We start from the raw sequence: 23,867 nt of genomic DNA, 5'->3' as shown, positions 1-23,867 counted from the left end.
CATGGGTAGTATAGGCAAACTCAGAGGAAAACAGTTCTATAGTGAGTCTGATAAGGTGTTGAATTCATCATCCGGCCAGCCACTGATCAAAGTGGTGTCTGATTGTTCATTCATTCCCCAGAGTAATCTCATATGACAATGGGTTCATTACTGTAGTTACCTTAGCTGCCACGCAAGGTGATCCACTCCCATAATTCCTGGCTGACCACTTCACCAGGCTGTGGTGAGCCAGCAACTCCACCTGCTGGGTTGCAACCTGTTGCTATACATATAGTTTTATGTTGACACAGGAGAAAGTTTGCAGAACAGTGATTCCAGTCCCCAGTCGTCATATGCTTGAGCGCCTCCTTTGTGATCCTGACCATTCATTCAACCTGACCGTTGATCACAGGGTGAAATGGAGCAGATATTACGTGCCGAATCATGTTGGCATTGAGGAAAGATTTTAACTCTTCTGCCTTGAATTGTGCCCCATTGTTGAATACGATCACATCTGGCAGACCATGTTTGGCAAACAACTGGTGCAACTCTTGGATGACTCTGGTCATAGTCATTGATGAGACCGGTGCCACTTCCAACCACTTGGAATGACTGTCCACTACTATCAGGAACATCTGCCCCTGGAAAGGGCCTGCAAAGTCAATGTGCACACAACAACATGGGGTGCGCATGGTCTCCCACCAGTGCACTAGTGTGTTTGAGGCATCTCTGGTTAGGTTTCTTGGTAGGCCTGGCAACTGCTTATTTGATTCTCGATGTCTTTGTCCAAGCCCATGTATTAATGACTTTAATTATGTTTCTAGCATTCAGATTTGATTTTAATATTTTGCAGACCCTCCTGTTGTATTCCTTTGTGTTGACGTTTTGACTTTTCTATTCAAGATGTTATCTGCTTCTAATATGCCTAGGTGTTTGTAACTCTCATCCTTTGTTAATGCATTCATTATGCTTCCTTTCCCAGTTCTATTCCTTCTAATTCCCCCCCCCCATTTTTTTTCATTGCAGATAGTTATTGTTATTATTTTGTTTTATGGCCAACAGAGTGAGGGCTAGTTACGGGTGACCATATTCAATATTTGTTCTTGATATCTAGTAGACTCCTTTAAGTTCTTGAGGTAATTCAATCCTTTACCAAGATAATGTGGTTTTATGCTTCAACCAGCAGGTATATGGAGAATTATTTAATGCCATGAGTATTGGTATCAATTTTAGTTGTAGTTCTGTTACATATAGACTGACCAGCCATCCTGGGTGATTACTTTTCAGTATCTAGGTTCGGACTAGCATTCCACAAGTTTCCATCTTGTTAGTCACGTTTACATTAAAGCACCATAGGATGTTGTCACAGCCCTCACTGTTTGGGGAGTGGCACTGTTTCTTTATTTTTATTTTCTTCAAAATTAAAGCATAATCCCATTAACCACCAAAATCTTTAAAGGATCTATTGACTTTGCTCCTTTGTTTCTTTCTCCTTTATTCTTTACATGTCTCCAAGGCAACATAACTTAGTTGTTATTTCATCTTTTCAGCCAATACAAATGAATCTCTTTAGCCTTTTCTAATCTGTACACAGGACATAAGGGGAGATTAGCCACAAGGCCTCTGCCAAATCATTGCTGAGCTTGTCATTCATCTGATATTTCTGTGGTTTCTAGTTCAGATGTCAATACGGGCAGGCAGCCAGCACCAAAAACGTTCAGATGAATGAGCTCACTCAGCTTAAATGTGTTCTTCCAAGAAATCTGCTCACATACAGTACTGAGTAGGAGTCTCCTACCATGGGAAGAGCACCACGTTTAGGATATACAGTGAGCTGTCCTGGTGAATTACACAATTTTTTATCATCTCCTGCAAAGCTCTTGGAAAAATAGGCCAATGCTACAGTGAATCATACTCTCTCTCAAAGCAGTGTGGAGTTATCTGACTCACTTCCTCCTCGTGTTGTTTCATTAGAGGTTAGCAGAACAGAAAAGGCAGGTTAGACTCTCGAAGGCTGCAAGTTAGTTCTGGTTCCCAAATCGTATAATGCATCTCCCAATTTAAAATGATAAACAATGGCCCACTTTGTGGCAGGCCAGGGGCTGCTTCAATATTAAAATGAGCAAGAAAAGCAGATAACTGGATGGTTTAAGTCAGTGGCTTTGCGGCAGAAGGACACTAAAGCTCTCTTTTCATGTGAATTTGGAAAGCCTCCTTATGTGAAACAGAAAGAGTTAATGACACCAATCTGATTATTCTAAAAAGTTAGCAAATTCAGAGTTTAAAGCTTGAACCAGCACAACAGATATAGGCGGCAATTGTTACTTGACCCAGGAATGAACCATAAATCATGACTCTAAACATGACTCAGCCTGTATTTATACAGATAGTCCTCAACTTATGGCCATTGTTTAGCAATGGTTCAAAGCAGCAGTGGGTTGCTCCCGGTTCAGCCCAGTTCTGTAAACCAGTAGTGGTGGTAGTGAGAGGCTCCGCCGACCCACCCAGGATGCTTTTGCACATGTGCAGCAGCGTTGCGCGCATGTGTGAACCAATGGGATTTAGAATCCACTACTGGATTCTAAGCTACAAAAGTAGCTTAAAGGGGCTGCAGCACACCAAAACTCCCCCTTGCACCACATTTCTGGGCCATATGGAGCTGGTTATGCACTGCTTGGATTTCAGCATGGAGTTTTTTCTGCCAGCTCCTAAGATGAAAGGACACCTCTACAGTATTTGGCTATTTTCAATATGGGGTATTTTCAGTCAACGGCAGAGTGTAGAGCAGACCTAGGCAAAGTGCGGCCGAATACGGCTCGCCCGCTGTCTGTGACCCGCCCCTGGAGGTTGGAAGGAAGGAAGGAAGGAAGGAGAAATGAAGGAAGGAAGGAAAGGAGGAAGGATGGAGGAAGGAAGGAAGGAAGGAAGGATGGAGGAAGGAAGGAAGGAAGGAAGGAGAAATGGAGGGAGGAAAGAAGGAAGGAGAAATGGAGGGAGGGAGGAAGGATAAATGGAGGAAGGAAGGAGAAATTCTCTTTCCATGCCCTTTTGCAAAAGTCCAATAAATGTTCATTTTTTAATTGTTCATTGGTTTTATTGGCCTTTTCAAGAAATTTAAAGCAAACCCTCCACCTCACTTCTCGGGGGGGGGGGGAGGGAGGAGGAGGAAGAAAAGGAATCCAAAGCTACTTTCAGGCAAAGCCTCCACTATGTTTTCTCAACTGACAATGTAGGTCAGTTGAAGAGAAGCACCTGAAAGGAATATTTTGAAAAAGAAGTAAAGAGAAGTAAAGTAAAGCAGAAATAAAAGGCAGAGAAAATCAGAGAGACAGAAGCTTCTCTCCATCTGGAAAAGGAAGGAGAAATGGAGGGAACAAGGAAGGAAGGAAGGAAGGAAGGAAGGAAGGAAGGAAGGAAGGAAGGAAGGAAGGAAGGAAGGAAGGAAGGAGTGGGGAATTAATTTATAATTATAATATAATTATAATATATAATTATATATATATAACATACATATAATATAATATTAATATAATATATAATTATAATATAATTAACTCAGTTCTACCCAATAATATACAGTATTGGGTAGAACTGAGTTAATTATATTAATCCGGACCTCTAAAACAATCCCAATTTCTCATGCAGCCCCATGGCAAAATTAATTGCCCACCCCTGGTGTAAGGAATCTCATCTCTTGGGGCTTTTACTGAAACAAGGACTTTTCAACTAACTATGGTAGTTCTCAACTTATAACCACATTTCTGTTGCTAACAAGCCATTCGTTAAGTGCGTTTTCTACCATTTTATGACTTTCCTGGCCACAGTTAAGTGAATCACTATAGTTCTTATGTTAGTAGCACAGATGTTACATGAATGGTTTCCTCATTGACTTCGCTTGCCAGAAGGTCGCAAAACAGGATCTATCGCCATGATTGCAACCGTCATAAGTACGAACCAGTTGCCAACCATCTGTATTTTGATCATGTGACCATGGGGATACTACAACAGTTGTAATTGTGAAAAAGGATCATAAGCCATTTTTTTCAGTGCTATTGTATCTTTGAACGGTCACTAAATGAATTGTTTTAAGATGAGGACTACCTATAAACGAATTTAAATAAGTTAAATAAATGAGAACCAGTGAAATAGGGTGGAGGAAGTGAGTGCATTTTCTTGAGATATACAATGTAAATACCCTAAACATATTTATCTAGATTGTTCCTGTATTTTGTTATTCCAATAAATCATGGGTGTCAAACTCGATTGCCTCACGTGACATATCATGACCAGTAGTTGGGTTGCACCCAGTATGGGCCACACTATAGTGTGGTAGTTGAAATTATTATTATTATTATTATTTATTAGACTTGTATGCCGCCCTTCTCCGAAGACTCGGGGTGGCTCACAAGGTACAATATAAAACGTGTACACAGATCTAATTAATTAAAACTATAGGCTAAGATCCCACTATATTAAAAACAGTCAACCAACTCAGTCACAACCACACATCACATTTGGTAGTCGGGGGGGGGGGGGGGTTGATCTAATTGTCCTATGTCTGGTGACATAAATGAGTCTTAAGACTCTTGCGAAAGGAGAGGAGGGTGGGGGCAGTGAGAATCTCTGGAGGGAGCTGATTCCAGAGGGCTGGGGCCGACACAGAGAAGGCTCTTCCCCTAGGCCCCGCCAGACGACATTATCTGGTCGACGGGACCTGGAGAAGGCCAACTCTGTGGGACCTAACTGGCCGCTGTGATTTATGCAGCAGAAATGGTGATGGACACGCATTTCCGAATCCCCGATGCGTGCATGTGCACGCCCACGTGAGATTTGGCTTCTGCGTATGCACCAGAAGTGAAATCTCATGCGAGGACATGTGCACACATGAGATTTTGCCACTTTTTGGTGGATTTTTTTTGCTTCCGCGCATGCGCAGAAGCAAAGAAATTGCCAAAAATTGATGAAATCTCTCTTGTGCGGATGTCTTCACGCAAGAGATTTCATTTCTGGTGCATGCACAGGAGCCAAATCTTGCGCCGACACTTGGTCTCTGGGAGAACACCGGTAGTGCTAGTGTAGGAACCCTATACTGGTCATGAGATATTGTGACATTATTTTTGCCTTTGCGGAGCCAGGGTGGACATGGCCTGCATATGATGTGTCTATCCCACAGGCCACTAGTTTGATAGGCCTGCAATAAAGCTTAATATTAAATGAGCCGCCTCCTTGTTTGTTTTCTAAGTACATTTCTGAATGTACTCTTCTGATTTAAAGTTCCAACTCTGATGGAGAAATACTTGTTTGGAGATATTTTGATAGCCTAGTGCTTATCCTTTCATTAAAATTTGATAAAATGCAGAGATGTTGAGGCAGTCATATTCTAGGAAATGTAACCATGCAATTTTATCACTGTGCCACAATCTTTCAATCCCACGAACCCTCCCACCAGCATGGTTAAGCAATCAACAGATAAGAGAGTAGCTAAGTAGCAATTTCAACAAATATATTGCCATCCAATATGCAGTTATCTCCTTTCCTGTCATCTCATTAATTAATTCTCAGAACTGGCAAGGCCACATTAAAAGGTCCCAAATTCTCTGAAACTCAATTAGCAAGTAACACTGTTTACTTGGCATCGGAGCTTCAACATTCCCAACAAAAGATTTCTTTGTCTTAATGTTTCTTTAATGATAAAAACAGAATGTTATTTTAGGATGTGTATATAGATAGTATGGCTCTGCATATCTGCTTTCAGAAACCACAAGCGGGAAGGATGTGAAATATTGTCCAACACCTTTCTCTTGATGGGTAGCTTTGATGGGTGCATTTGGATTCACACACTATGGTCAAAGTTTGATTGTGTTTTGCTTAGGATGCTGTGTGATTAAAAATCATCTCCTCTTACTCATGAATAAAAAATCATGGACTTTGGTGAGAGATTTTGAAAGCCCAACTAAATTATGACTACTGGGCTACCTCTGAATTCAGGAAATTCTGAAGCTATTATTTTTCTTAACCACGTTTGTTCTAATTGAATACTTCATATACTGAATACATTTATATTTAATAATTCTTCTCACAAACCTATCCAGAATACAGATAAAATATAGATAAAACATTCTATCATTTACATATTTTTTTCCTTGAGCTCCTTTTCAAGAATAGCCTCCAGGTCTCTAGTACAGAGGAAGATCTGATGAAAAATTATATATTTTGACAGGTCAGCCATTTTACTTATTTGAGAATTCTCATATGAAGACCATTTTAAGTCAGCATTTTTTTCCCCAATTTGCCAATGCACTTTAATGTTCCATTTGTTTTCCACATTATCCCAAAGTTAATTGGATTATATTATGTTGTTGTGGTTAGCTCTAGCCCAGCTCCTGCCCCAAGGACTGTGGATGTGGGGGAGACATCCACATGCTGCAGGCCTGTTTTGCCCCCGGTGGAATCTGCTGATGAAGGCTCCTCTGACCAAGAAGACATGAGTGATAGGGAGGAGGAGAATGGGGCAGACAGCTCAGAAGGAGATCAATTATCTAGCTCCTCCTTGGATTCAGAACAAGAGTTAATGATACAGCCACGCATGCGGAGAGCCATGCATAGGCAACAACAACTGAGAGATTATTATCAAAGAAAATGAGGCCACCTGTGGTTGGGTGGGGCCGTGGTAATTAGTGAGGCTGCTATAAATAGCAGCCTGTGGGTTTGGCCATTGTGGAGGATTATCTGATCGTTGTGTTTTGTGACTGCTTTACTGACTTTGACTTTTTGTGTGCTGATTTTTCCCCGCTTTGAAACTAAACCAGAGCAAAGTGTCTCACTTTGTGAAAGAAGAAGGACTGTGAATTGCCTCACAGCTGCAAGCTAAGTATCACAGAACTGATAAGGGACTTGTACAAATTACCAGTTTGGTTGGAGACGAGTGCTCTTTGCTATACCAAAAGAGGGCTTGGTTTAAATGAATTTTCATTATAAAGAACATTCTTTTGAATTTTCAAATGTGTGTGTGTCTGAAATTTGTACCTGTCAATTTTTGGGAGGATTCTACCAGAGAGCCCGACATAACATATGTATTGTATATTTTATATGTTGTGAGCCGCCCCGAGTCCTTGGAGAGGGGCAGCATAGAAATCAGATAGATAGATAGATAGATAGATAGGCAGGCAGGCAGGCAGGCAGGCAGGCAGGCAGGCAGGCAGGCAGGCAGGCAGGCAGGCAGGCAGGCAGGTAAATGAATAATCTGATATACAGTAGATATCTGCAGAAAAGGCCAAATTCACACAATTTGAAAAGTACTTAACAGATCTTGTCCTTTACTAATTCAACTAGTTTCCTAATTTGTCTTCTACTTCTAGTGCCATTATATGATTCTGTACGTTGTCTGAATGTGATTAGACAGGGGGTCCTCTAAATCCTATTTGTGAAAACCTATGTACTTTTTCATTCCACACATTCAAGCAATACATCTTTGGAAAGAAACTGCTCTTCTTCTAATAATTTAGTAACACTATTTGTTACCAGTTTTCAGACCCTTGGATTTTCAGTATATCTTCCAACCTATGATATGCATTTAAGTTGAATTTCCACTATCATAAGACATAAAGAGATATATTTTTGTGTCTCAGAACATAACTTGAAATATTTTTTTTCAACTGAAGGTAACCTGCAGGTGTTCTTCAGAATATTTCACTTATGCATAACTTAAAGTAGATTGTACTGTGGTTTCTGCAAACTTTTAAAAACTAGGTTAAATTAGCTACATCGCTTAGGTCCCTGTTTTCTTTTCAGCCCAGTAAATCTTCTGAGCCAACCTAATTGGATCATTCCATTTTCTCCCACAATTATTGGCTTTTAAAAAGCTCTTACCTTGTGTATTTGTCCCCACCACACAAGAAGTTAGAGCCTTAAGTATCATCATGCAGCTGTTTCTTTGCAGAGAATCTGATGCTACCATACTTAGAATCATGCTCTTTTCTGCTTTATTGGACAGTTGCTCAAGGAGTGGCTTGGCTCTCACCTTGTCTAATTTCTTGGAAGCTTTGAAGCACAAGTAAAAGGGAGGAGGGCATGGACGCCCTGTTTTGCAGCAAGCTGATGGCAGAAACTTCTTGGAGGTCATATTCTTGTACAGCCTTTGCAGACAGCTGCTGTCAGGACATCTATCCCGAAACATTGTGGGGGAGGGGTCTCCATAGTCTTTTATAATGCTAGTTTAATGCTTCCAAATGCCATATCAAAATCTACATACAAATCTTATTCCAATATGAGTGCCGCCTTGAGTCCTTTGGATGGTATACAAATTTAATAAATAAATAAATAATAAATATTGTCTTTAAATTATTCCAGCACTTAATTTTAGTTTTGCATCAATGTTTACTTTGAATTTTGTGATGCTTTTATCACTGTAAACTGATTTGATGGAAAAAGCAAGAGTAGAAATTCAACAGATACAGAGCATAATAAGTAAAGTTCAGCAAAGAGGGAAAGAGAATCAAACATGATAAACTAATTTATAAGACATTGTGAATGAATAAATAGGTTTGTTGATATAGAAATGTCAAACAGAAGGAATTAAATTCTTAAATAGTATACATAGTATAAACTATGTATATACTATTGTAAAATGTGGAGGTTTGATGTTACTATATTAATTTGTCAGACATGAATACCTTTACTTTATTTTTCCTTTCTTTTTTGGGCTTTCCTTTTCGCTCCCCTATTTTCCCTACTATTTGTTTTGGTAGTTTTCTATGTTATACTATAAGCTAATTTTTTTTTTAAAAAAATAAGAAATGCTGAATGTGGGGATGAGTGGAGGGGTGCTATGCCCTGCATAGAGCAAACCCAATCAACTATGGGTTAGGACTTGATTTTAACCTAAGCCAGGTTCTGTCTAATATTAGGTTACACAGACCTTTTGCTGTCTAGAAGACATGGAAAGATGACTAACATAGTGTTAACCTTTCTTCCAGAATAATGTTCTGAATGTGATACTTCTGTCAGCACCGGGAGTACCACACAGAACAGCTTTGTGAAGAGTAGCCATTGAGGCAGTGCCTCTCTGATTTGTTTGGTTTTATTTAGTTCCCCTGAAGATCTGGGGATGGGGTGGCTCTGACTTTACTTAGGCTAGCCTAGCATGGATATTTACTTTTTTAAGATCGGAAGGAAGAAAACAGCAGGACAGCTAATCATTTTCCACAGAGAAGGCTGGGATCCCAATAAAGATGGCTGCTTTATTAATATAGTGGTACCTCTATTTAAGAACTTAATTCGTTCCATGACCAGGTTCTTAAGTAGAAAAGTTTGTAAGTAGAAGCGATTTTTCCTATAGGAATCAATGTAAAAGCAAATAATGCATGCAAACCCATTAGGCAAGAAATAAAAGCTGCCCAGAGCGAAGGGAGTGTTTCTTTTCTCTGGGCGCTGGCAGAGGTTTATTCCCTCTCCAAGCGCCCAGAGAAAGGAAAATGCCTTAAGCGACACCGAAAGGCTCCTCTGGCAGCCCAGAAAAGCCCACGATGGCCGGGATTAAAGGGGGAATAGCAGGAAACTGGCCAGGCCTTTGTGCCGCTCTCAAATTTCCTGGGAAATTTTTCCAGGCTTGGATTCTTAAGTAGAAAATGGTTCTTAAGTAGAAAATGGTTCTTAAGAAGAGGCAAAAAAATCTTGAACACCCAGTTCTTATCAAGAAAAGTTCTTAAGTAGAGGCATTCTTAAGTAGAGGTACCACTGTATACTTTCTTAATATATATTATATAATACATTATATAATATAAGATGACCATTTCTTCCCCTTGGACCCATAATAAAATTGCATACATCACTGAAATGGTTTCATGGCAAGATGATTTCAGAGAATGCCCTACCGATGACTTACCGCCGGCCCGGATTTGCAGCGGGGCCAGGGAAACGCGGCCCCTGGTGTGGCCGCCATCTTGAATGGCCGGGATCTCGTGAAATTTCGCGAGATCCTGGCCATGCCTGTCATCGGCGCCGACCGATGACGTTGTCGAGGCAGGGCCTGCTAGCCCTTTATAGGGGCTGCGCAGGCTCGGGGCTTTCTTTTTGCCCCAGACGAGCAGGCGAACACCCGCCTGCCCTCCCTACCTTTCAGTGTGCTAGACGGGTCGCCCTTAGGGGACCGAATAGGAATTTTTGGCAGTCTCAGCATTTTCCTGCGACTGTTTTTTCGCCTATTCCACACTGCCGTGCGGGATGGATGGTTAGGGGATGTTTCGTTCATTCATTAGTTCTAATTGGCTTACCTTTGGTTATTGGGTTGGCAGGTTAGGGGCGGAAATTGGGAGGTGTTAGCAACTGCGTATTCTCCGTTGGGCATCCTTGGGGATGATTGGCAGATTTCTCTCAAAGGGCTCATGGTGGCTTTTTAACCGGCCTGAGAAATTGGGGTTGCCTCTGGGTCTCGCCCATTTCAATTGCCTTTCAGGGATTGGATGGCGAGACCTCCCACATGCCTTGCATGGCTGGGATCCAGGTCACGGCGTGGTCCCCTTCACCTGGATCAGCATGGAGCTACGCCCCGAGTTGCCCAGGAAGTTTTTACTACGTCATTTCCGCCCCAAATGTTTTCAGTTGACCTCTGTGGGTCCATGTTAGGTTGAATTAAATTAATTTTAATTAATTAATAAAAATGACCCAGTTTAAATCCAGCTCTTTGTCCGCGTTATTCCGCCTCCGCTGCAAATTACTGCTCCACTTTTCTTTGCCTTTCCTGCTGCTGAATATTTGCCCTCTTTTGTTTTGCTTTGCTTTAACAAGTAAACATGATTTTGTTTTATATGTACATTATGTATGTTTTATTTATTTCTGCCTTTTATGTACCATGTTGTGATTTGTGCACACTTCCATCAGTTTACAACAACAAAAACATATTAAAACTAAGACCAAAATATAATCATCATCATAATAATACATTACAGCAATACAAATTGTGCACATTCATCGTTCTCCAAATGCTCTCTGGGAAAGCTTCATTTTTACCAGTATTCAGAATCCATTAGAGTGGTCTTCTCAAGAGAGAAGCTGTTTCATAATTGATGGAGTGCTATAGAAAAACAATGTCTGTTAGTCCAATTTCTCTCTATTCTTGGCATAATGGGAGACTATTAACAATTTTTACTGGGGATTGCACACCAGAGAGCTAAAGAAGTCAGTCCTGAAGTACTTCTGAAGCCTAAGAGTCAATGCATGTTGGGCTTTATAATTCAACACTTTGAATTGCACTTGAAAACCTATTAGCAACCAGGAGCTACATGGCTATTCTTGTTTGCCAGCGAGCCAATTTCTGCTTCAAAATGGTCTTCAAAGGCAGTCCACTGTAAAATGCCGGAGAATAGTTCAGCTGTGTTCTGATACAAGCATGGGACTCTATTGCCAGGGCCTCATGCTCCTAGTTGAGCTGTAACTGGCACAACCAGCTGAAATTAAGCAAAGGCCTTCCTGGGCTTAGCTTTCACTTGCCTGTGAAACATTTTAATTTATTTATTTGTCAGGCATATATAAGATTATAAATAAAACTATAAACATGATTGTGGATGCATGAAATGTATAAACATGATTATCAATACATGAGATGGTTATGAATAAAAGGGAACATTAAGAAAAGGAAATGCAGGCACATTGGTGCGGTTATGCAGGCCCCTTACAGACCTCTTAGGAATGGGGTGAGGTCGACAGTAGACAGTTTAAGGTTAAAGCTTACCCCAAGCACTTAAGAACATTTTCCTATATAGTCCCACCCCCTCTATAATTATAGCCAGAGCCCTTTTAAATAAACAGCAATTTGAGAGGATTCAGATTGAGATTGCTTTTTCTCATTTCTAATTTAACAGTCTCTAGGCACTGGATCAAGGTTTCCATGACAACTCCAGCCGCATTCCACAGAAATTCTGAAGGAGACCATGGTCAGTAGTGAATGCTGCTGAGGGAACTAAGGCCAGAAGCAACACATCCCCTCCCCTCAAGTGGGTCATCACAAAGGTCATCCATTGGAGTGAGCTGGATCATCCATCTAGTGATTGGATTGGAATCCCAGTACAAGAAGGAACTAGGTAATCCAGTTCCTCTAAGGCAGTGTTTCCCAACCTTGGCAACTTGAAGATATTTGGACTTCAATTCCCAGAATTGAATTCTGGGAGTTGAAGTCCAGATATCTTCAAGTTGCCAAGGTTGGGAAACTGCTCTATGGCATTCCATAATCACATTACTACCTTTTTTTTTTATCAATCTTCCCCCATTTGCAGGGTGGTGATTTTAAATCTAATAAATAAGATGGGGGGTTTTAAAAAATATTCTCTCCTCAGGATTCCTGTCCATGCTCTCACAACTTCCTATTTTGATTACTGCCATATGTAGGCCTGCCCCTGAAGCTTATTTGGAACTGTTTTTGTTGTCTTTTTTATGCCAAGCAATTATATTTTTTCTTCCAATCTTTTAACATTGTATTCATGCTGCTATGATTTTTATTGCTGCTTTTACAGTACTGCTACTGTTTAAGTTTGTCATGTTGATTTTTATACTGTATATCTATTGTGAATTCTGTGTTATTCTTGTGAAGTACGTCTTAATATATGGTTTGACTAACTAACATTGTTTTTCATTATATTTTCAATATTTAATTGTTAGCATTTTTAACATTTCATGGAAAGGGAGAAAAGAAAAAAGAGAAAAACATTAAAAATATGTAACCAGTCAACCTACCTGACTGAAAATGTAATTAATTTTCCACATTCAGCAGACATCTGCAGATAGTATATGAATATCCCAAGTAGATTACTCTGATTTTATGCCTTCCAAATGTCTTAAAACTTTGGTTCACCGATTCCTTAGCCAGTTCAGAGCCATTATTAAAACAATCTCATACTGCATTTCTGGAAAAAGATATAATTTGTCACAGTGATGCATGAAATAGCTATGAGAAATATATTATCAATTCTTGACTGTTCAGTTTTGAGGTCATCAAGTGAATACAATAAGAAAAAGAACTTGAGTTATGAGCCACATTTTAAAAGATTTTAGAACACTGGCATAGTGGCATGGATGTCGAGAGATGAGATGAGCCTGTGAGATATTGATTATGTTGGCAGTTATCCTTGGCTACCACATTTTCATTTTTTGCTCATTTTTTATTCTAATTTCATATTATATGATTATTATCATATGGATGTTTTTAATTGTTCTCTTTGGTTATTCAATAAGTAGCTGCAGGCTATGTCTTTTCTAATTTAAATTTGTATTTTATTACTTTTTTAAAGATACACCTCCCAGAATTGGGCAGCTATCACCCCCAAAAGATAAATCAGACCATAAAATCAAATCTATGCAAACGTTAAAACTATTCCAATTGCAATGAGCTATAGTAACAAAATTTGACAAGTCTGATTGTTCTGTATTTCTTTCTACTTACACTCCAGTGATTTAGGGAGGGATTTGCCTAACCCACTTCTAAATATTATTGCATTGTTCTGGGCTTTTAAAAAAAACTTCTATTGCCTTTTGTCCAAGTAATAGTTTCTGAATAATCCCATGAAAGTAATCTTCTTTACCTTCTACATCAGTGTTCCCACTAATTTTTTGGGGGGGTGGGCGGAAAAGTATAGTGTCTGAGCGGCAGTCCCTTCGGGACTGGGCGGCACAGAAATATTAAATAAATAAACAAATAAACAAACAAACAAATAAATAAAAAACCCACCCTGTTTTGCCTCAGAGAATTTCAAAATAAAATACTGTACTGTGTGTCTATAACAGTGAGCTTCATAATAGGGCAACTCTATCAATATCAAAATGCCACTTAAATAGTTGAGCTAGTTTCAAACTAGATTTTGATTTTCTTTCTCTCTTCCTTACTCCCATTCCTTTTCTTTCTCTTTTCCTTCCTCTCTTTTTTCTATCTGTTTCTCTCTCTTCCTCTCTTCCTCTCTCTCTCCTTCCCTCTCACTCTTTCCCTCTCGGCTTCTGGGCAGGTTTGGAAAACTCTGAGTTGATGATGATTTTTAAGTGAGCGATTGCTCACTGCTCAGCTTAGAGGGAACTATGTTCTACATCAGTCTTATACATTTATAAATAAATAAATAAAATGGCTGTATTTTTTCAGCCCGCAGAACAATTGTGAACAGCAGTGCATCAACATTTCTTTATTTAAAGATTTATGTTTATACTAGTATATTCTAAAATGCAGAATAATACATTCTAAAAATCAAATTCAGATACCCTTTTAAATACCGTACCTTTTTAAAAATCCCACAAAGTTCAGAAAAAAATTTAAAGTAAAAAATTATACTTTGGATTTTGAAATTGTTTTCAATGAATTGTTATCTACATTTCCAACACTCTCAATAGACTTCACAAAAGTTACTCATTTCATCCAATTTACTGTATCACACGTATTTTTTGTGTGTTTTTCTTTTTCCTTAAAATGACCATTATGTAATATGTTCTGGGGCATTTTGACCTTAAAATTTGCCCACAGGCTTTTAGCTGAATTTGGCAGCATGGTAAAATACCATTCCAGAATTTGTTTCTTCTAAGAGACACTTTTGCTAACATTATTACAGAATTTTTAGAAACCCATCATAACTCAGGCTAATAGGTTCAAGGGCATACTGGGGCAAAAGAGGGGGGGATCTGAATTGAAAAACTGATTGCTATACTGAAAAATAAGTTCAAACTTCAGAAAAATATTTCTGTTTATTTGATAGGTCAGTCAGTGCTACTTTTGTGCTGGCAAAGCAAATATGCATAATAAAGAGTGAACTTAAAAGTGAATTGCCAGAAGTATCTAATACTGTACTGTATTTCAGGCATGGGATTTTCATCTAGCTTGAATATCTGTACAGATTCTCACTCATTCCTGTCATCTTGCCCCAAAGGTACCTTTTCAGGAGGCAACTAAGACTTTGTTTTTCCTTTTGAAGACATTTGGTTTCTCATCCAAGAAGCTGAAAAAGCACCTTTGGGATAACAATGACCTGGATTACAGAGAATCTCTCACAGACTTTTAGCTATACAATTTGGGATGAACACCCTTTGAATGGTGTGGGAGTAGGAATGAATTTCCAGAGGATAAATCCAGACTATAAGAAGCAGGAGCACTACTCAGGTGACCCTGAGGACAAATGACCAACTGTCTGCAAGGAATATAAATCCTTCATTCCCCACTAACCTGTCAGAGCTGAAGTAGCTTCTTGGATGAGAAGTGAAATGCATCTTCGAAAGAAAAACAAACTCCAATTGCCTCCTGAAAAAGCACCTTTGGGACATCTATCTTGAATCTTGAGAGAGAACGCAGACTACCATAATTTGTCTTCAAAATGTAAAAATCTTTCATCTATTATTAATACAAATTTTTCTTAGGGGCCAACAGGGATACCTTTATTACTCTGTAAGAAAAAAATAAAAAGGGAAGCTAGCAGAATAGTAATCCAATAAATTGTAAGTTTCCAGGACAAGCATCAGCAATAGCAATACAACATAGCTGAACTGGGAGGGTTTTATGTATTATCTGTTTATTTCAGGCGAACTTTTTACAAGAGAACCATAACTTATACAAATGATGTCTCGCCTCATTTTCACCCCCACTGCCTCCTAATTAACAATTTCATTTGAGTAAAGCAGCCTACAATATTGCTTCTTGCTGTTCTATGCTGATGTATATCATCAATCCCCAGTATAGTACTTCAAAACATAGGGAATAAGATGGCGTTACAGTACAGTCCCTGATTCTTTATTTCACCAATTACATTTCAACTTACTGATATTTTCAGATAAACAAAATGGAGAAAAGAAGTTGAATTATTTTTAATGCTTGGCTTCCCTCAATGAAATGATCCCCAAACCTTCCTGGTCTACTCACCCTAAAACTACTTAGACACCCAAATTCTTAATATCTAGGCTGTGTTCAGCTAACATGCTGATCCATGGTTTACAGGTATATGGAACCTTGAATGAACCCAGTTCTTAAAAAAACCCAAAAACCTAAAGCCAAATTGGGAAGAAAGTCTACCAAGCACCAAGGAGAAATACCCAGATATTGTTCACCACTGTCCCAGCCTGTCTAATTTGCATTACTAACAAACATGAAGTAAGAATCTACGTTGGAATGATGTCTAAAATCCTTTTGATTTGAAGCCAATTAATATGTTTCACCGAACTTTATTTTACTTTTCCCAGAAAACATGTTTAGAAGCAGAACAGAGAAAAAGATCTCTTAATACATATTATGAGCTTTTCCTTCAGTGCCAAGACAAATTCTACTTTATTGACTTAGAACAATACAGTTCAAGTATGTTTTGAGAAACTGTTCATGTTCAGAAGATGAAAATATCAGATTCATTGACGAGAGGTTTTAAAAATACAATGATCCTCTCCTCCACACTTGGAGCTGTACAGTATATGCAAATATTCAAGCATAGGACCATAATACTGTTAAATCCAAGCTCTAAAAATACTTAGTTGCATCACCATATACTGAATTGAGAACAACAGTTCTCCTTCCTGAAAAGTCCTCTCCATTTGTTTTTTAAAAAATTATGAAAGAGTGGGATATCTTTCAAAATTGAACTTGCTCAGGCTTCTGAGGAATCCAGACCTAAATAGGAAAAAGGGAAGAAATAATGTTTTACTTGGGTCTGAATTAAGTGCAAAAGGAAGAAACACATACAGTGTATATACCGCAGAGGCAATTCTGCCTGGTTTTTTTTTTCTTTTTAAGTCCTTCCTCCTCTTTCTCTAATTAAGAAGCCCCGCCCGTGAACTCTCATTTGCTCAAGACGGGGATTTTTCCTCTTTCTCCCTCTTTCTCCTTGCCCGCCCTCCCCGGAGGCAATTACAGGCCCTGCTTTTCTAGGAAAAGGGCTGTGGAGTCAGCAGCTGTCGGTTCCAGTTCTTGGAAGCGTGGCTGCTTGGGCTTGGAGCGGCACTTCTGGGAATCCTCTGGCTCCTTCTGTGGAATGCGAGAGGCAAGCGCGCTCCCGCCGTGACCTTAGAAGCGTCTGAAGACGAGGACGCCAATAGCGCGAGGGGGGGCAGGGAGCTTGGGAGGAGAGGCGAGCTTTGGTTGTCGGGCCCGGCCGATGATTCATTCCGCTGGGAAACTGTGGGAAACCGGCGAGGAGGCGGGGGAGGAGTTAACTGCCACGGGACTTGGAAATGGGATATCTGTCAGGTTAATGGATGACGCCGCTCGGCTGTCAAGCTCAAGTCGAGGTGAACTCGGGTGGCGAGCTCTGCTCAGCCAAGAGCGGCATTAATGTTCTCGAGCCCGCACGGCAAATGCAGTACGTCCCCCTCCCCTCAGAGTTCAACGAAAAGGCCGCGCCAGTAACGAGATTTATGTTGTTTTGTGCATAGTATCTCTAGCCCCCGCCCCCTCACATCATTTAAAATAGGCTAAATACAGGTAGTCCTAGGCTTACACAAACATTTATGTATGTACTGCTCAAAAAAATAAAGAGAACACTCCAGTAACACATCCTAGATCTGAATGAATGAAATATTCTCATTGAATACTTCATTCTGTACAAAGCTGAATGTGAAAAACAGCATGTGAAGTTGGTTGTCATCAGTGTTGCTTCCTAAGTGCACAGCTTGATTCCACAGAAGTTTGATTTACTTGGAGTTATATTGTGTTGTTTAAGTGTTTCCTTTATATTTTTGAACAGTGTATATATATGTATATATATGTTACATGGTTTTTTTTGCTGAATTTGAAAATTAAGGGGGACTAGGATATATCTATTTCGGCCTTATTTTGGCCTTATCAGCTAGCCATACCCACTGGGACTTGAACCAGCAACCTTTTGCCTTGTAAGGCAGAGAATTATCCTCTAGGCTACAGTATCCAATCCCTTCAGCTCTGCACCAGGGAAGGGTTACATATTTTTGTGTCGAATCACCCTGGTGTATTGAAGGAACATCACAGCTCCTTATTTGCCTCTCGGCCCAACCCAGGGCCATATATATATATGTATCACATATGTATTATATATAAGAAGCAACACTGATTGACAGTCAATTTCACATGCTGTTGTGCAAATGGAATAATTATGCAAATGAAATATTCAATGAGAATATTTTATTCATTCAGATGTAGGATGTGTTATTTGAGTGTTCCCTTTATTTTTTTGAGCAGTGTGTGTGTGTGTGTGTGTGTGTGTATAACATATTTTGTTGATAATGAAAAGGAAGGGAGACTACTATAGATCTATTTCAGGCTTATTTGCTTTCATCAGGTATCCACACCCTTACTGGGATTTGAACCTGGGGCCTCTGCCTTGTAAGGCAGATCTTAACCATTAGACTACATGCTCACATCCTGTATCAGCTTGTACACATATATATGAAAATGCATTCACTTCCTCCACTGTATTTCATTGTTTCTAATTTATTTCACTTATTCAACACATTTGCTTCTATTTCACATCTTAGAGCCATTCGTTTAGTTGCAGTTCAAAGTTACAAAGGCACTGAAAAAAGTGGCTTATGGTTTTTCTTTTTCACACTTATGACCCTTTGCAGCATCCCAGACGCTGGGCAACCTGGTTCATATTTATGACGGCTGCAGTATCCCGGTAACATGTGATCACCTATTGTAGGGAAGCCGGATTCACTTAACAATTGCGTCATTGTACAACAACCACAGTGATTCACTTAACCAATGTGGTAAGGAAGGTCGTAAAATGAGAGAAAGCTCACTTAAATGTTTCACTTTTTGTGGTCATAAGTTGAGGAATAATGGAATAAAACAAAGGATTTTGAATCCCTGAGTCCCTAGGGAATTGGGCGGAATAGAAATATAATTAATTAAATTAAATTAATTAAATTTTTAAATGGCAGAAGGAGAAAGTAGTCATTCACATGCCTACCTCACCCAAGCCTACAGCAGTTCTTAACCTGAAGTATAATATTGTTGCTTGGTTTAAGATCCTAACTCGAGTTCAAATCTACCTTCATCTATAAAAACACCCTGGATATTTTGAAATCACTTCTGCATCCAAAACTTCCTTACAGGGCTGTTTGTTTTCTGAAGAAAAGGGAAGGGGAAATAGTATGTGGGCTGCCTTGGTGCTCTCTGAATTTGGATGCTTGCTTGTAGACATTTCATTACTCACTTACTCTACGTAATATTAGTGGACTGGTGGTCCCAGTTGTGGTTATTAAATGAGGATAACATGTACTAAATAAGGCATCCAATCTATGGTTGGTATGTTCTATGTAGCCGCCTCCAGTTTGTAAGGGAAGTATAGTTGCCATTAAAATTCTAAATTAACATGGTTAATAGATAAGAATTCTTGGATACACAGTCTTAACACATTTGTAAGGTTCTAAGTTGGAATTTTTTAAAATATGGAGTGGCAATAGATTTCCTTCAGCCTACAAATGCTAAGGATTGAAATTGAAATTGAAAACTTTTGCATAAAAATGGTAATTTCAGCTAACAGCACAGTCCTATACACCAGTAAATGTCATGTCATTGGTAAACCAATGGGGAAAAAAGTACAACTGCTACATTACCCATAATGCATTTGTAGCCTAGATTGGGCTCTCAGGGGAAAATTATCTTATAATATATTCATCAAAATGGTATTTTCCATCTTTTATTAAATTTCAATTACTTTTGCTACTTTGACCTTTATAAACCAGCTCATATTCTCAGTGTAATTTTTTATGAAGTTGAAAGTTGTGAAAAGAAAAATGCTGAATTGTAAAAAAAAAAAAAAAAAGGTGAAGGATATTACTAGGAAGAGCTGTATTCAAGTAACTGTGTAAAATTATTTAAAATGCCATTTTTATACACATATCTTCCTATAAACCGGAGCTTTGTAGTGAGTTCATCCAAGCTGTGAGGCTTACAGAAATAACAGTAGCAGAACGATGACATTCGTACATGGATGCCATGCTACAGATGTCTCTTCCCCCTTGTGTAACATTCATTTGAATGTACAGTGGAACCTGTACTTACAAACTTAATTCGTTCCGTGCCCAGGTTCTTAAGTAGAAAAGTTTGTAAGAAGAAGCCATTTGTCCCATAGGAATAAATGTAAAAGCAAATAATGCGTGCAATTGGAGAAACCACAGGGAGGGTGGAAGCCATGTTTCTTCCCAAGAGATTCCTAGAGAGGCCCCACAGAGGCTTCTCTCTGTCTTTTCCGGCCTTGTTTCCTCCCAAGAGATTCCTAGAGAGGCCCCACGGAGGCATCTGCCTGCCTTTTCTGGTTACAGTTTCAGAGGCTTGGGTTTGTAAGTGGAAAATGGTTCTTGAGAAGAAGCAAAAAAAAATTTAAATTTTTTTGTTCCGGTTCTAGAGATTTTGGGTACTATATAAATACCTAATTGTGTGGGTGTTTCAGTTTCTGAGAAAACCACAAGAAATGTTGCAAGTTATGAACTATTTCTACATGGGTGTAGTGGGGTGCTACTGATACAGCCCGGATCTACAAACCAGTAGTGGCAGCAGGATGTTCCACCCACCCACTCTGGCTGCTTCTGTGCATGCGCAGAAGTATCACACACGAGCAAACCAGTAGCAATGGGATTTGCAACCCATTACTGATGCAAATATATAAGAGACAGAATTTGCATTAAGGCATGATAATACAGTTTTCATCACTTTAATGAAGTCTCAGTTTACCATGGATTCCCTTAGATGTAATTTACCTTGTGGAAAGACAAATGGAGGAGAATATATTGCACTTTTCACCTGAAAGTAATACCTGAAGTAATACTACAGAGATTATTCTAGTCTGACACATTCCAAAATTAAAGACTCAAAAAAGTCTCAAGTTACATAAAGGTTTTAAAAAGTTTAACGTTAAGAAGAATGTCCTCAGAGTAAGAGCCTCATATAGTGGAATTCATTTCTAGGGGAGTTAGTTGGCTGCCTTTTAGTGGATGTGTTCATTGTAAGGTTGTGCTTTTGGGATGCTTCATGGGGGAGGGATATTGGATTCAATGGCCTAAATGACCCCTTCCAGTTCTATAATTCTATATAATTTATGTTTTGACTTTATAATTACATGGTTTTATAATTGCAGGATACTTACAGGTATCTAACAGATTTGCTTAGTAGAAATGTGTTGCACAAGGCTAATTACATGCCATGTAACAGAAATTCTTGCTCCTACACAATCCCATTCATTAAAAGTGCAATGATTTTTTAAAAAGTTGTAATCATAGCTACCATGGTCCTACCACAATTTTATTTATGCCCCTTAGACCCAAATGGAACAAATGCAGATTCAAGGAGAGAAGCAACTTGGAATTAAAGAGAACCTTCCTAACTGTGAGAGGAATTAAGCAGCTGGCCTTCAGAAGTTGTGGGTAGTTCATCACTGGAGGTTCTTATGAAGAGACAAATCTGAAATGAATGGGTCTCCTGCTTGAGCAGGGGGGTGGACTAGAAGATCTCTGAGGTCCCTGCCAGCTCTACTCTGAATTGAAAAGGTTGTATTTACATTTTACCTACCCTTTAGCTATATTTCTAGGTATGTGACTAAAATAAAGCTAATGACAGAGAAACCCCTAAATGCTTCACAATACAAATTCCGAGACTGTTGTCCACAATAGCTATTCAATTTCCTCTAACAACTATGTCTTCACTGAGGCATTTCTAACTGTCATTTCCTCTTCAGTGGTAGAGACTTCTTCTTCACTTAAAGAGAAAGGAACATATTTCTCAGAATACAAAGTCATTTTAATGAAACTGAGATATAAGTTGCATATCTTAGAAAAACCTGAAATCAATACATAAAATCCAGAAATACTTAATCTCTTAAAGATATTATTCATTAATAAATATATTAAATAACATATTTTAATACTTTAATTTTTGAAATTTTATATATTTGTCAATAAAAAACTTTTTTCAACCTTGCACTAGTTATTTTCTCTATTTTGTAATTAAATGTATATGCTTTACTCAGCATATTTATAAATCTCTTGATAGAGCAAATATAAATGTTTGCTTACATGACCAAGGGATGCTGCAACAGTGTAAGTGTGAAAAACAATCATAAGTCATTTTTTGGGTGCCATTGTAACTTTGAAACTATACAAATCGTTGTGAGTTGTAAATTGAAGATTAGTTATACAGTGATACCTCGTCTTACAAACGCCTCGTCATACAAACTTTTCGAGATACAAACCCGGGGTTTAAGATTTTTTTGCCTCTTCTTACAAACTATTTTCACCTTACAAACCCACCGCTGCCGCTGGGATGCCCCGCCTCCAGACTTTCGTTGCCGGCGAAGCACCCGTTTTTTCACTGCTGGGATTCTTCTGAGGCTCCCCTCCATGGGAAACCCAACTTCTGGACTTCCGTGTTTTTGGGATGCTGCAGGGGAATCCCAGCAGGGGAATCCCAGCAGTGCAAAAATGGGTGCTTTTCTGGCAACGGAAGTCCAGAGGTGGGGTTTCCCAGTGAAGGGAGCATCAGTGAAATCACAGCAACGCAAAAACACCAAAGTCCTCAAAACCACACCTCCGGACCTCTGTGTTTTTGCGATGCTGTGATCAGCGGAATCCCAGCATCACAAAAACGGGCGCTTCGGCTGGCAAAAGGGGTGAATTTTGGGCTTGCACGCATTAATCGCTTTTCCATTGATTCCTATGGGAAACATTGTTTAGTCTTACAAACTTTTCACCTTAAGAACCTCGTCCCGGAACCAATTAAGTTTGTAAGACAAGGTATCACTGTATTTCACCCTATACAGAAGTGGCTAAATATAGTCCACAAAAAAGAGAATTGTATGATCCATAGTTGCAAAAGAAAATTGTTTACAAAGTTTTAATAGTGCTATCTTGTTAAATGGAAGCACTTTTCTAGTCCTGACTGATATCCCCAAAATAAGTTAAGTTGGGCCAAGTTTATATTTGAATGAGAAACAGCCAGGAATATTTGAGCTAAAGTCTAGACTGGAAAGTCAAAGAAAAATCCTGGAACAAAACAATGGCAGATATTTTTATACTGCTACAAGAAAACTAGAGAAATGTGAACATGAAATCACAGGAAGTCAATTTCAACTTGAAGAAGACATTATGTTCTAAAGTTATTAATGATGCTTAAATCAAGAACCAGTTTGGTGTAATGGTTAAGACATCCAGTTAGAACCCAGGAGACTCTCATTCTTCTCCCATCTGGCGGTCAAAGCCAACTGGGTGACCTTGGGCAAATCATTTTCTCTCAGTCTTAGGAAGAAGGCAATGATCTCTGAAAAACCTTGTCAAGAAAACTGCAAGACGGTCCAAAAATCTACAAGAATTGAAAATTGAACAGAAGAAAGAAATGGAACTGATGGAAACATTTGTTAAAGGATGCTATAATTATACTCAGTATATATACCATAACACTATGATGGATGATCTCTGGTGGGCCCGGGAGAGGGGCTTGTCCTCTGTCCTGGTGCTTCTTGACCTCTCAGCGGCTTTCGATACCATCAATCATGGCATCCTTCTGCGCCAGCTGGAGGGGTTGGGAGTGGGAGGCACTGTTCTCCAGTGGTTCTCCTACCTCTCCGGTCGGTCGCAGTCGGTGTTAGTGGGGGGTCAGAGGTCGACCTCGAGGTTACTCCCTTGTGGGGTGCCTCAGGGGTCGGTCATCTCCCCCCTGCTATTCAATATCTACATGAAACCGCTGGTGAGATCATCCAGGGGCATGGGGTGAGGTATCATCAGTATGCGGATGATACCCAGGTATACATCTCCATCCCATATCCAGTCAACGAAGCAGTGGAAGTGATGTGCCAGTGCCTGGAGGCTGTTGGGGTCTGGATGGGTGTCAACAAACTCAAACTCAACCCGGATAAGACGGAATGGCTGTGGGTTCTGCCTCCCAGGGACAATTCCATCTGTCTGTCCATCACCCTGGG

The 23,867-nt window shown here is 39.4% G+C and overlaps 1 long non-coding RNA gene across 3 annotated transcripts in view; it reads right to left on the bottom strand.

The window, feature by feature from the left end:
* The window catches only part of LOC139160630 (uncharacterized), a 57,816-nt gene extending 40,827 nt beyond the window's left edge, over window positions 1–16,989 (bottom strand). Inside the window, exons 1-3 of one of the 3 annotated variants that reach the window (XR_011557980.1) lie at window positions 16,664–16,989; window positions 15,167–15,383; window positions 12,706–12,875 (exon numbers count right to left, since the gene is read on the bottom strand). This is a non-coding gene — a long non-coding RNA (uncharacterized lncRNA). Of the gene's footprint in view, window positions 1–10,727; window positions 11,051–12,705; window positions 12,876–15,166 lie in introns of those variants that run through there. The other 2 variants (XR_011557979.1, XR_011557978.1) reach the window with 2 other exon arrangements.
* Window positions 16,990–23,867: the final 6,878 nt, after the last annotated feature.

Source organism: Erythrolamprus reginae, chromosome 2, assembly GCF_031021105.1.
Source record: "Erythrolamprus reginae isolate rEryReg1 chromosome 2, rEryReg1.hap1, whole genome shotgun sequence".
Taxonomy (NCBI): domain Eukaryota; kingdom Metazoa; phylum Chordata; class Lepidosauria; order Squamata; family Dipsadidae; genus Erythrolamprus; species Erythrolamprus reginae.
This window is presented reverse-complemented; position numbering and strand designations above follow the sequence as displayed.